Source organism: Zalophus californianus, chromosome 15 (assembly GCF_009762305.2).
Source record: "Zalophus californianus isolate mZalCal1 chromosome 15, mZalCal1.pri.v2, whole genome shotgun sequence".
Lineage (NCBI taxonomy): Eukaryota > Metazoa > Chordata > Mammalia > Carnivora > Otariidae > Zalophus > Zalophus californianus.
In genome coordinates this window covers 35,114,127-35,129,314 of record NC_045609.1, presented here as the reverse complement: position 1 = coordinate 35,129,314, position 15,188 = coordinate 35,114,127, and the positions used below count along the sequence as shown (strand labels likewise).

At 34.8% G+C, this 15,188-nt stretch overlaps 1 protein-coding gene across 6 annotated transcripts in view; it reads right to left on the bottom strand.

The window, feature by feature from the left end:
* Positions 1 to 15,188, bottom strand: part of ADK (adenosine kinase) — a 490,160-nt gene that overhangs the window by 135,912 nt on the left and 339,060 nt on the right. The window lies entirely within an intron of this gene.

The following is a 15,188-nucleotide window of genomic DNA, read 5'->3' as shown; positions in this document are numbered from 1 at the left end:
TCTATGCATTGTTTATTCGTTGACATATCTGTTAGGTTTCTTATAACCTACACATTTTCTCTCTTCCTCTTTTAAAATGGTGAGTCATTTGTCCTGAAGAATGTCTCTGTGTTGTTCCCATGAGGCTTTCCTGAGGAAACCACTACACAATAAGCTTCAGATCAAAACTACTAAAGAAACATCAACACAGAATAAACATCACACTAAATATATAGTTACTTATAGAACTAAGAATAAATGAGAATAACAGCGAGAGAATAACATATAATGACTATATACTCTAAAAATGTAGTATAAATTGTAAAAATGGGAGAAAACAGAATCACAAGTAAAAAATTAAAAATATTTTTGATAATCACATTGGTAGTGGTGGCAGTAAGAATATTATTTTGAGACTGTTGTATATGTTCAATGGCATAAAGTAAATGAGCAAGTATATGGATTTCTACATCTATCATGTCCTATGTTCTAAAGAACCAGGATTCTCAGTGTGAAAAAAAGGGAATAAAACATATACTATAGAGGTTAGGTAAAAACCCTGTAGCCTGAAAGCTGAATTGGAAATAACAGCACAAATTCATGGGTTAGTTAAGTTAAAAAATTAAATACACATACAGATATATATGTGAATATATATTTATAAGAATGTGTGTGTGTGTGTGCATATATAATACTCATATTTCCTAGCTCTATCCACAGAAGAGGACTACAACAATAAAGAAACAATCTTTAAAAAAATTTTTTTTAAATTATTTTTAAAATTCAAGTATAATTAACATAAGTGCTATATTAGTTTCAGGTGTACAATACAAAGTGATTCAACAATTCTACACATTACTCAGTGCTCATCACAGTAAGTATACTCTTAATTCCCTTCACCTATTTCATCCATCCCTCCACCCACCTCCTCTCCGGTAACCACAAGTTTGTTCTCTATACTTAAAGTCTGGTTTTTGTCTTCTCTTCTTTGTTCATTTGTTTTGTTTCTTAAATTCCACATATGAGTTGAATAATATGGTATTTGTCTTACTCTGACTTATTTCACTTAGCATTATTTTTTTTAAAGATTTTATTTATTTGAGATAGAGAGAGAGAGAGCGAGAGAGCAGGAACACAAGCAGGGAGAGTGGGAGAAGGAGAAGCAGGCTTCCTGCTGGGCAGGGAGCCCGATGCGGGGCTCGATCCCAAGATCCTGGGATCATGACCTGAGCTGAAAGCAGACCCTTAACCAACTGAGCCACCCAGGCGCCCCTCACTTAGCATTATATCTTTAGATCCATCCATCTTGTTGCAAATAACAAGATTTCATTCTTTTTAATGGCTGAATAATATTCCATTGTGTGTGTACACACACACACTATCTTGTTTATACATTCATCTATCGATGGACACTTGGGTTGCTTCCATTTTGGCTATTATAAACAATGGTGCAATAAACATAAGGGTGAATATATTGCTGTGAATTAGTGTTTTCATATTCTTCAGGTAAATACCCAGTAGTACGATTACCGGATCATACAGTAGTTCTACAGTCAATTTTTTGAGGAATCTCCATGTTTTCTATGGTGGCTGCACCAGTTTGCATTCCCATCAACAGTGCATGAGGGTTCCTTTTTCTCCACATCTTTGCCAAAACATGTTGTTTCTTGTGTTTTTGATTTTAGCCATTCCGACAGGTATGAGGTGATATTGTAATTTTGATTTGTAATTCCCTGATGATGAGTGATGCTGAGCATCTTTTCATGTGTCTATTGGCCATCTGTATGTCCTCTTTGGAGAAATTTCTGTTCCTGTCTTCTGCCCATTTTTAATTGCATTATTTGTATTTTTGGTGTTGAGTTGTATCAGTTCTTTATGTATTTTGGATAGTCACCCCTTGTTGGCTATGTCATTTGCAAATATCGTCTCTCATTCAGTACGTAGCCTTTTAGTTTTGTTGATTATTCCCTTTGCTGTGCAGAAGCTTTTTATTTTGATGTAGTCCCAATAATTTATTTTTGCTTTTGTTTCCCTTGCCTCAGGAGACATATCTAGAAGGATGTTGCCATAGCCAGTGTCAAAGAAATTACTGCCTCTGTTCTTTTCTAGAATTTTTAGTTTCAGATCTCACATTTAGATCTTTAATTCATTTTGAGTTTATTTTTGTGTATGGTGTAAGAAAAGTGGTCAATTTCATTCTTTTGCATGTAGCTGTCCTGTTTTCCCAACACCATTTGTTGAAGAGACTTTTTCCCGTTTCATATTCTTGCATCCTTTGTTGTAGATTAATTGACCATATAATTGTGTGTTCATTTCTGGGCTTTCTATTCTTTTTTCTAATTTTATTTAAATTCAATTAATTAACATACAGTGTATCATTAGTTTCAGAGGCAGAGTTCAATTATTCATCAGCTGCATATGACACCCAGTGCTCATTACATCACGTGCCCTCCTTAATGCCCATCACCCAGTTACCCCATGCCCCTACCCACCTCTCCTCCAGCAACTGTCAGTTTGTTTCCTATAGTTTAGAGCCTCTTATGGTTTATTTCACCCTCTGATTTCATCTTATTTTATTTTTCCCTCCCTTCCTCTATGATCCTGTTTTGTTTCTTAAATTACACATGAGTAAAATCATATGATAATTGTCTTTTTCTGTTGACTTATTTCCCTTAGCATAATACCTTCTAGGTCCATCTAAATTGTTGCAAATGTTAAGATTTCATTTTCTTGATGGCTGAATAATATTCCATTCTGTGTGTGTGTGTGTGTGTGTGTGTGTGTGTGTGTGTGTGTGTGTGTGTGTGTATACCACATCTTTATCCATTCATCTGTTGATGGACATCTAGGCTCTTTTCATAGTTTGGCTATTGTGGACATTGCTGCTATGAACATTGGGGTGCAGGTGCCCTTTTGGATCACTACATTTGTATCCTTTGGGTAAATACCTAGTAGTGCAATTGCTGGGTTGTAGGACAGTTCTATTTTTAAGTTTTTGAGGAGCCTCCATACTGTTCTCCAGAGTGGCTGTACTAGGTTGCATTCCCACCAACAGTGTAAGAGGGTTCCCCTTTCTCCACATCCTCACCAACATTTGTTGTTTCCTGACTTGTTAATTTTAGCCATTCTGACTGGTGTTGTGCTTTTTATTCTGTTGCATTGATCTATGTGTTTATTTTTGTGCCAATACTATACTGTTTTGATTACTACAGCTTTGTAGTATATCTTGAAATCTGGGATTGTCAAACCTCTAGTTTTGTTCCTCTTTTTCAAGATTATTTTGTCTATTTGGGGTCTCTTTGGTTCCATATGAATTTTAGGATTATTTGTTCTAGTCCTGTGAAAAATGCTGTTGGGTGATCTCATAGGGATTGCATTACGTCTGCAGATTGCTTTGGGTAGTATGAACATTTTAACAATGCTTGTTCTCCCAATCTATAAGTATGGGATATCTTTCCATTTCTTTGTGTCATCTTCAATTTCTTTCATCATTGTTTTATAGTTTCCAGAGTACAGGTCTTTTACCACTTTGGTTAAGATTATTCTAGGTATTTTATTATTTTTGGTGCAATTGAAAATGGGATTGTTTTCTTAATTCAATGGGGAAACAATCTTGTAGCAATGAGTATCCCTACCACCCATGCTGTAGTCTCAAAATAAACATTCTTCCAAATGTCTGTTTTCATTACTTACCTCTGTCATTTCAAATTTTGTGTACTTGTACTTTATCTCCTTTTTATGGATTAGATTATGAGATTCTGTATTCCCTTACCCCAATTACAAAGCTTGTACAAATAATAATCTATTCACTATACCCTTAATGTAGTATAATAAAGAATGTATCTGGTCCTTGTCCTAGGTTCCTGACACAGTTTAAAAACCCTTGAAATTCCCACCAACAGCGTAAGAGGGTTCCCCTTTCTCCACATCCTTGCCAACATTTGTTGTTCTCTGTCTTGTTAATTTTAGTCATTCTAACTGGTATAAGGTGGTATCTCATTATGGTTTTGATTTGTTTTTCCCTGATGGCAAGTGATGTGGAGCACTTTTTCATGTCTGTTGGCCATTTGGATGTCTTCTCTGGAGAAGTGTCTTCTGCCCATTTCTTGACTGGATTACTTGTTTTTTGGGTGTTCAGTTTGAGAAGTTTTTTATAGATCTTCGATACCAGCCCTTTATCTGTTATGTCATTTGCAAATATCTTCTCCCATTCTGTGGGTTACCTTTTTGTTTTGTTGACTGTATCCTTTGCCGTGCAGAAGCTTTTTATCTTGATGAAGTCACAATTGTTCATTTTTGCTTTTGTTTCCCTCGCCTTTAAAGACGTGTCTTGCAAGAAGTTGCTGCGATTGAGGTCAAAGAGGTTATTGCCTGTGTTCTCCTCTAGGATTTTGATGGATTCCTGTCTCATATTTAGGTCTTTCATCCATTTTGAATTTATCTTTGTGTATGGTGTAAGAGAATGGTCCAGTTTCATTCTTCTGCATGTGGCTGTCCAATTTTCCCAGCACCATTTATTGAAGAGACTGTCTTTTTTCCATTGGATATTCTTTCCTGCTTTGTCGAAGATTAGTTGACCACAGAGTTGAGGGTCCATTTCTGGGCTCTCTATTCTGTTCCATCGATCTATGTGTCTGTTTTTGTGTCAGTAACATGCTGTCTTGATGATTACAGCTTTGTAATACAGCTTGAAGTCAGGCATTGTAATGCCCCCAGCTTTGGTTTTCTTTTTCAACATTCCTTGGATATTTGGGGTCCTTTCTAGTTCCATACAAATTTTAAGGTGAACCCTCTTACAGTGTTGGCAGAAATGCAAGCTGGTACAGCCACCCTGGAAAACAGTATGAAGGTTCCTTGGAAGTTAAAAATAGAGCTACCCTATGACCCAGCAATTACACTACTGAGTATTCACCCCAAAGATACAGATGTAGTAGAAAGGGGCACATGCACTCCAATGTTCATAGCAGCAATGTCCACAACAGCCGAAATGTGGAAGGAGCAACGATGTCCTTCAACAGATGAATGGATAAAGAAGATGTGATTCATATATACAATGGAATATTACTTAGCTATCAGGAAGGATGAATACCTACCATTTACATTGACATGGACAGAACTGGAGGGTATTATGCTAAGTGAAATAAGTCAATCAGAGAAAGACAATTATCAGATGGTTTCACTCACATGTGGAATATAAGGAAAAGCACAGAGGACCACAGGGACAGGGAGGGAAACTGAATGGGAAGAAATCAGAGAGGGAGCCAAACCAGGAGAGACTCTTGACTCTGGGAAACAAACTGAGGGTTGTGGAAAGGGAGGTGGGTGGAGGGGATGGGGTAACTGGGTGATGGGCATTAGGGAGGGCATGTGATGTGATGAGCACTGGGTACTGTACACAACTGATCAATCATTGAACATTACATCAAAACTAATGATGTATTATATGTTGGTTAGTTGAATTTAGATTTAAAAAATAAAAATAAAAACCCTTGAAATTTTCTGACTGATAGGAGTATCTTTTTTATGAGGTAACTCATTGTGGGTCCCTAAATAGCTTCAAGATTGGGTTGGAACTTCAGGTCCACCCACCTTCCAAAGATGGGGGAATTAGAGATTGATCAATCATACCTATGAAGAAACTACAATAAAAATTCTGGACACTGAGGCTTAGTGGAGCTTCCTGGTGGGCAAACACACTGGTGTGGTAGGAAGGTGATACACCTTGAGTATAATGGGAGAAGTCATAAAGCTCTGTCTAAGATCCTAATAGATGCTTCCCTATGCATCTCTGCATCTGGCTGTTTCTGAGTTGTATCTTTAAAATAAAGCTGTAATTTTAAGTATAGTGCCTTCTTGGGTTCTATGAGTCATCTAGATGAATTATTAAACCTGAGAGGGTTGTGGGAATCCCCGAACTTGTAGCCAAGTTGGTTAGAAGTGTCGGTGGCCAAAGTTCAGCTGGAATCTTAAGTAGGGGCAGACTTACGAAGAATTGAGCCCTTAAACCTTTATAAGTCTGATGCTAAATCTGGGTAGTTACTGTCACAATTCAATTGCAGCCCACCCTGTTGCTGTGGAAACAATACTAAGGTAAAAAGTGATGATCAAGGAAAAGCAAAGTACACAAGCATACATTGTGCGTGTTGTCACCTAGTGCTAGCGCCTACAGGGCAAGAAAAATGTATGCATTTTTAAACTATAAAAATGATAGGGCTCAGTATTTTTCAGTTTTACTTGATACATATCTACAAAATATTTCTTCACACTGTTGCAAGAGTTACGAATTTTAGGGCTGCCATTCAAATTCAAGAGCCAACCTAATAGCCCATGTAATGTACAATGTTCTATTTTAGGAAGCAATAAAGAGAACATTCAAAGTTTATTTAATTACAGGTTAATTTTAATTTTGCATAGTTTTAATTTTATGTTACATAGAATACATAAAACTGTCAAAGCAAGGATCAATATTTTATTCTAAAAATATTTTAAATGTCAAACATAAAGTAGTTAAAAATTTAGTTTGGTAGATTCAGATTTAAGATCAAATCTTAAATCTTAGATCTCTCTAAGATCAAAAGTGGTGATTAAGTAGGAGCATAAAGATTTGTAAAGGTAACTATTCTCTATAATTTGCAAAGATTCAAACTCTCCCTAGAGAGGAAAAAATTTATTCACTCATTTATTAAATATTTAATAATTACATATATGTTAAGCAGTAGGACTCTAATGAAGAATGAAAGTGTGCTGTGAAGGAACACATTCTAGTAAAAGAAAACCCACTAAGATGTCATTACTAAACAACGTAAGTTGTATAATGACACACAAAATATTACAGAATCACATTTAAAAAAAGACTAGGTGATTGGTGGTGGAGGTGGTGGAGAAGTAGGGGAGAAGGCGTGAAGGGGGTAATATATGAACTGAGGACTGTTTTTTTTTTTAAGATTTTATTTTTAAGTAATCTCTACACACAGAGTGGGGCTCGAACTCACAACCCCAAGTTGCATGTTCTACTGATTGAGCCAGCCAGGCACTCCAGTATATGAACTGAATTTTAATGGATAAGTAGAAGTTTACCAGATAGAATTGGAGAGAAATGAGGATAAAGACAGAAGGAGTGGCATATGAAAGGACATGAAGCCAAAAATGACCACGGTGTATTCTGTAGTACAGGAGAAAAAGGAGCTTGTGGGAGAGAAGTAAGAGATAAAGATAAAAATAAAGGGCCAGAAGGGCGCCTGGGTGGCTCAGTCTTTAAGCATCTGCATTCGGCTAGGGTCATGATCCCAAGGTCCTGGGATCGAGCCCTGCATCGGGCTCCCTGCTCAGTGGGAAGCCTGCTTCTCCCTCTCTCACTCCCCCTGTTGTGGTCCCTCTCTCGCTGTCTCTCTCTCTGTCAAATAAATAAATAAAATCTTAAAAAAAAAAAATAAATAAAGGGCCAGAAAAAAAAAACTAACTAAAGAGTATATAATGGGGATTCATTCATATTTATCTAATGTTTTTAAACAAACAAGCAAAAATGAAATGAGTCTTTAAAATCTATACCTTAAAGAATGATCACTTTTTATTTCTTGGATTATTTCTACTGTGCTAAAATGAATTGGCTCGTAGGGCTAAATCATGTTAGTCTTAATTCAGTTTAATTCTTGCAGCAATTAAAAACAATTTTTTTTTAAGTAAGCTCTATGCCCAACATGGGACTTGAATTCGTGACTCTGAGATCAAAGATAAAATGCTCTACCGACTGAGCCACTGACATAAGGCTAGAATTTTACCCTTTTAGTGAATTCTTATTAGATGGATAATTAAACATTAAAATAACTCCTTTAGATATAGGCATTCATATGCATTGCTGTTGGGAGAGCAATTTGGCAATATCTAACAAAACCACATATGTACTTATCCTTTGACCCAACCGTCCCACTTGTAGGAATTTACCCTGAAAAAACACCTCTATTAACATAAAAATGAGTGCATAAAGTTATTCAATTAAAGACTGCTTTTAACTGCAAAATACTGGAAACAACCTAAATGCCCATAATAACAAGAGAGTGACTGAATAAATTCTGGTACATTCACACAGTACAGGTACAATGCAGCTATTAAAAAAGTGAGGAAGATCTCTCTGAGCTTTTATGGAATAATTTCCAAGATACAATTAACAACAACAAATAAGAGCTAAATGCAAGGAGAAGCTAGAGTATACTGCATTTCATGTAACAAAGAAGGGATATAAGAAAATAAGAAAATACATATGTTGCTTCTAATTTATGCTAAAAGAAATGTAGGAATTTAAGCCAAAAACTAATGAGATTACCCACAGGGCAGAGAGTAGGTGGGAAGAAACAGAGTAGAAGAACGAGAGAAGGAGCAAAGTAGATGAGAAATGAGGTCGTAGGGAGTGACACTTATAAGTAAGTTTTTTGCACACTTCTGGTGTTTAAAACCATGTAAATGTTTCACATACTTAAAAAAAATTAAAATAATTCAGAATGTTGGGGAATCCTAATAGAATGCAAATAGTAGTAAATGAACCTAACTGTAATTAAATATAATAACCACCCTGAGGGATTGGGGGGAAAAAAAAACTGACCTAAGTCACCTAAAAAAAAGTATTTTGACTAATATACTCAAAAACTAAAGACAAAAAGAGTTATACATAAATAGTGAAGTCTAGTTCATAAATCTCTTTTTCACAGCAAGTATTAGTTATCTATTACTGCATGAGAAACTGCTCCAAAACTTAGTGGCTTTAAACAACGAACGCTTATCTCATGGATAAGGAATCCAGGGCTGGCTTCGCTTAGGTGCCTCTTCATCAAAGTCTTTCCAAAGGCTTCAACCATGGCATGGGCCAAGGCCGCAGTCATCACATGTTTAAGGGCTCATGTGCTTCAAAGCTCGCTCATATGGCTGTTGGTAGCCCTCAAGTCCTCTCTGGCTACTGACTGGGGACAACATTCCTTGCTATGTGAGTCTGCCTTTAGGTTTACTCAAAACATGGCAGCTTGCTTTTCCCAGAGTGAGGGCTCCAAAAGTGAGAACAAGAGAGGGAAAATGAGACAGAAGTCATAGTACTTTTGTAATGTAATTTTGGAAATGACCTATTACCACTTTTGCCAGAGTCTATTTGTTACAAATCACTCTACCTAGACCCATGGGCAAGGAGAGGAGACTATATAAGACCATGAATACCAGGACAAAGGGATCAGTGTGGGACATTTTATAGGCTGCCTATCACAGTCTGTCTTCTAGCCTACAATTTATGTCCCTTCTACATGCAAAATATATTCACCTTCTCCCAAGGGTGGTTTTGCAATTCTGAAACTACTTTATATATACTTTAGATCTGAGCAAATAAGTCATTAAATTGTAGATAATGAAAGCCAGGTTTCTTACTGCCAAAGAAAGGAAATATGAATAAGGAAAGAAGGCTAGCTTTAACCCTGTGGCATTAGACTGCAGTCTGAAGTATTATTATGGTGTCATGTTTTTCTATTCTTTTTTTTTTAAATTTAAATTCAATTAGCCAATATATAGTACATCATTAGTTTTTGGTGTAGTGTTCAATCATTCATTAGTTGTGTATAACACCCAGTGCTCATCATATCACGTGCCCTCCTTAATTCCCATCATCCAGTTACCCCATCCCTCCACCCACCTCCCTTTCCACAACCCTCAGTTTGTTTCCTGGAGTCAAGATACTCTCATGATTTGTCTCCCTCTCTGATTTCTTCCCATTCAGCTTTCCTTCCCTTCCCCTATGACCTTCTGTGCTATTTCTTATATTGTTTTTTAATATAAAGAGCTACAGATAGGTGGAAAGATACAGATGTGTATGTTCATATATACATATTTCTTAGATCTGTCTGTTGAGAGGACCCAGAAGTAAAGACAACCAACCAGTAGCACTGAGCACATCTAGTTTCCAACTCTTGGTTTCTAAATATTAATTTCTAATAAATTAGTCTCCAATGAACCAGGACTCTATAGGGAAATGGATGATTCCAGGGCTGAGACAAAGAAAATATAAGATGAACTTCGAATGACTTGTGGTACCAGAAAGTAAAGTGCTCAAAAATTAATGAGTGTACATCAAAAGAACAGAGGAGCCAACATGAAGAAGCTCCTAATAGCCCAAATCAGGACAACTGGAGAAACAACACAATGACTGCAATGGATTATAACCCATAGAATAAAATAAATGTCCATAAATTATAAGTTAAGGAATTAATAACTGGGGAGAAGGTGCAGCACAGAAAAATCACCTTACATGAAAAAAAAACATCATTTGGCAAATACCAAAATAATTACTGGAGGCAAGAATCATCAGATAGATGCTAAAAGTAGTGGGTAAAATATAATGAAAGAACAAAATATTTACATAGTCTCTTGTATTTTCCCATAAGATACTTATTAATTAAATTACAAAAGGAAAAATAACCTTAAAGTACATAAACTGGGTCAACATCTCCTTAACCAAGTGATCAAAATTAATATAACTAGTAATGAGAAACGTTGAAATCTTGATACACAGTATGAAAAAAGACACAACAGCATTTCTGAGATATTCTCGCCAAAAAAGCATTTAATTAGAGGAAATATTAGTCAATCCTACACTGAAGGACATTCTATAAAATAACTGGCCAGTACTCTTCAAAGTGTCATGGTCATAAAAGACACAGAAAAACCAAGGAGTTGTTCCAGATTAAAGAGACCAAGGAAACATGAAAACTAAATGCAATACAGGATCCTAGGTTGGGTCTGAATCAGAAAAAGGACATCAGGAATTTTCCAAATATGAACATTCTACATAACCACTGTAGAATCACCATTCAGAAATGACTGTTGATAAAATACTATTACTAATTTACAGAACCTATTTAAATTTTGCTAATTATCCGCCTAACATCAAAGAGGAAAGGCACAGAAAAAATTCAAGCTGAGTCAAAAACCAGATTTTCTGAATAAAGTCCAGTGCTCTTTCCATTGTCATATAAATTTAATTTTTATGCATAAGAAGTCAGTTTCATTTAAGAAATTTAATAAGACATTTTAAAATGAATTAAATAAGAACTTTAAATATTTACTCATTACCTTTATATCATGGCATACTAGGCAGATGATAATTATGATAGCCACAAATTTGTAGTACAGTAACTGAAATAATCAAATAAAAAGATTAATTGAAATGCTGAGTAACATGGTACGTATGGCATTAAGTAAAATATGATTATCTACAAAGCAATTCAAGCTATTTCAAATTGCTGTTTTTTTGTTTTTTGTTTTTACCAATAATGGATAGTAGTCTGGGAATGACTTAAAAACCTTCCTCTTTGGAGAGACAATGGAGTTGATAAGGGGATGGAGAGAAAGGGAGCAAGAAAGGAAGGGTATATTGGTAGGGATCAGAAGAGAAAAGGAGAAAAGGAGTTAAGGAGAAGGGAAGAAAGGGAGATGTAAATCACATAGTTATATAGCCTTTGGCTCTTTCTGAATCCTTCCAATAGCACATCTTTACAACATGCTACTGACATGAGGAGCCTCCCTTGTGCTACAGTGAATTTTTTCCCCCGGGGCCAGTAAAATATATCAGAAAAACCCTAAGGAGAAAGTTAAATCCAGGAACTAAATAGTGATCTTATGATGCCATAGTCCTGTCTTAATTGAAATTTCATTATCCTCCTATAAATATGTCAAATTTTATAAGAGCACCACAAGTTTTTATTTATTTTTTGAAAGGGTTATGTATCTTCTCTGAAAACATCTCTTTCCACCTTCCTTGACTGATCTTATAACCACCTTAGATTTTGTCTATATCAAAGGCTCCTCTCACTGCTTATAGCAAAGAAAGAGGAATGGAAAGATCTGTATGAACAGTCTCAGGAAGGTGACTTCCACTTTTCCTTGGAAGAAACAAGGCCCTTCTGTATAACTAAAGGGGTAGCATTACCATTTTAGATAATCCACATTCATGATGGGAATACCTTGAAATAAGGAAAAAAAAAAAAAGACCATCTCTTCTACTGTCAGAATATGGATCTGGTGAGAGGCTGGCTCTCTGCAAATGTTTAAACATCATGTATCTTAAGGACTTAGATTTGACAAAAAGATAAAAATTAAAAAAAGAAATTCTCTTAGAATAAAATATGCATAGACTTGAGAGACAAAGAACTTCCAAAATTAAAAATAATAACTTTACAAAGAAGAGAAAGTTTCCTAACCAAAGAAATTATCTGAGTGAAGGTGTATTCATGTATAGCACTTATCATATTTGGCACATGTAATTTATAGATTTATAGATTTTCATATTGAAATAGCAAATATCTTCCATTTTACAGATGTACAAAAACTGAGCAGATAAAACAGAGTTATCAAAGCAGTGCTTTTAATTGTAATTAACCTTTGATAAACTCTGTTTTATCTGAACCTTTGATAATCTATTTTAAAGAATAGATTCTTTAAAAAGAATCAATGGCTATTAGATTAAAATGGACTTAACAGTGTAAACAATAAATACCAATAAAATCCCCTCCCCCACTCCCCAAATAGGTAAACAGAGAAGAAAAACCTAATCTATTCCATTTGGTTTGGTAAAAAGATTATAAGAGTTTACTTATAAGGAAACAGCCATTGATAGGTTTAAAAAAAAAGGATTCAAATATCTAAAGCCAATTTTACATTTCTTTCAAAATGTCCTGATGCATTCTTCCAAAGTAGCATTCGTGTTTTTGGCTGTGTATCACTGTCCTAATGAGACTGAAGAGCGACTCGACAATAACACAACCACATCAACAAACTGCAGAGTTATGATCACTGTTTCGTGACTCATTCATTGATAAAATAGATATATTTTTTAAAAAGTTAAATCATCACTGAGGAAAAAGTAATTTTTGTTTTCCTGGTCTATACCACAGATTTTAAATATAGTGAATCCTCTGTAGGGTCAAGAGGTTTAAAATGGATTTCCCTGCAAGATAATGGGAATATTGCCAGCAAAAGGACTGATGAAACAGAGTAATATATAATCTTTATAAATAGAAATCATCTGTGAGATTCAAAATACTAGGTATATGAGAGGGAGTTTTATCTAAAATGTTATCATTCTTAATCTGTCTGAAATAATTAAACTGAATTCTTCTGTCTGATTTTCAAGCTGTATTTTATTATTTAAACGATCTTAAAGTGCATTGTATGGGTGATGTGACGTTTCACTGTGGAATTAAGTGGTATTTCTTGACAAAGCAGTTATTATCATGAGATAATTGACCTTATTTGAGCGTTAAGCATCCTGAGGCAAAGTTGAGTGTACTTAATCCTGGCAGGTTAATTATCTAGTGATTATGGAGCCTTGAAAGGTATTACTCTTAAGAACCCTTTGCAAAATGACACTATTCAAAAAAACTTCTTAATTTAATAAAAATGAAAAACAAGAAGAATAATCAAGTTCTTTAGTCATGTATTGCTAGATAATGACTACAAAGCAGCTTTCGTTAGCAGGCATCAATGGATATAATTAACTGCATGTAGAAAGTTCTTTATTAAGCTGATTACACGTGATTCCAGCTAACAAATGTTTGTTGCTGAAGAGAAATATTTTAAACTTTGACAATGTCAAAAAAAATTAAAAATACAATATAACATTTAATGAAGCTCTATACTAGTTTCAAAACTACCTTAACAAGAAATTGTTAAATTCAGGTGTGCAGTTTCAAAGTACAAAATGCAACGTAACAGGGCACCAAAAAGTTTTGAGGTAACAGAGAAATTTGTTTCTATGCATTTCTGAATCTCAGTTAAAAGTAAACCACGCAAATCAAAATCACAAAGAGATGGTACTTCACATCCATTAGGAATGCTACTGTCAAAAAAAGGGGAAAATTGCATTAGGAAGGATACAGAGAAATTGGAACTATTGTGCTTTGCTGGTGGGAATAGAAATGGTGCAGCTGCTGTGGAAAAGAATTTGGTGGTTCCTCAAAAAGTTAAACATAGAATCTGGCAATTCCACTTTTAGGTAAATACCTAAAAGTCTTGAAAGGAGGTACTCCAACAGATGCTTATACAGCAGTGTTCATAGCAGCATGATACACAAAAACCGAAAGGCAAAAAAAAATTGAATGTCTATTAACAGATGACTGAATAAACAAAGACAAAAAGTCTGATACATGTTACATGGATAAACACTGAAAACATTAAGTTAAGGTGAAATGACACACATAAACAGACAACTATTGTGTGATCCTACTTAAATGAGGAACCTAGAATAGGCAAATTCATAGACAATAGAATAGTGGTTATCAGAGATGTGGGGAGTTATTGTTTAATATGTACATAGCTTCTGCTTGAGATGATGAAGGGTTCTGGAAATGGATACTGATGATGGCTGCACAACATTGTGGGTGTATTTAATGCTACTGAATTGTACACTTAAAAATGGTAAATTTTCTGTTGTGTTATTTTTTACCACAATGAAAGAAAAGAAAGAAAAAAGTAAATTATATCACTTAATAATTATACTTTGTTTTTTATCACATTGATGCAGCAATGGTATTCCTGCGGACACTTCTACTTTGTGTCTGGATTTGCCCAACCAAATATTTTCAGATATTCCCTAGAGAAGAATATCATTTTCTCTGGGCAAATCAGATAAAAGAAATAGTGAGGATGAGAAATGGGAAAAACTTGGCTTGAAAGGTACTACAGTTGAGCCTGTAATACTAACAATGAAAAAAGAATAACTATCTAAAATTAAATATGGTAGGCATTTTATTTTAGATTTCAGAACAAGGATTTTGCTGATTTAGAATAAAATTGGTCAGTGTTACTGAATATTAGAATATGTAAGAAAATTAATCCTTAGGTTTTTAAAAAACATTTTAAGCTCTAAGAAATAACTTAAAGGAATAGCTGACTAATAAATCAGTAAGTAGATTAAAATAAGGAAAAATCTATGCATTTTATTAATTTATAAATATATATCATTTGCTAATATTTAAAGTAGTGTCAAAACTTTGAGTTTGTGTCTGCTGACTGGTATTCTAGAGTCTTTCTTATAGAACCAAATCCATAATTCATAGTTTCTGATTTCCAGTTTCAGTTTCTTTAAAGCAGAGTGAAAGCTTGTAGACATTTATAAAGCTACTCCTGAGCATATTTACAGCTTTTCTCTTCTTTTATTATTTTATAATTTTCATGCCCACATC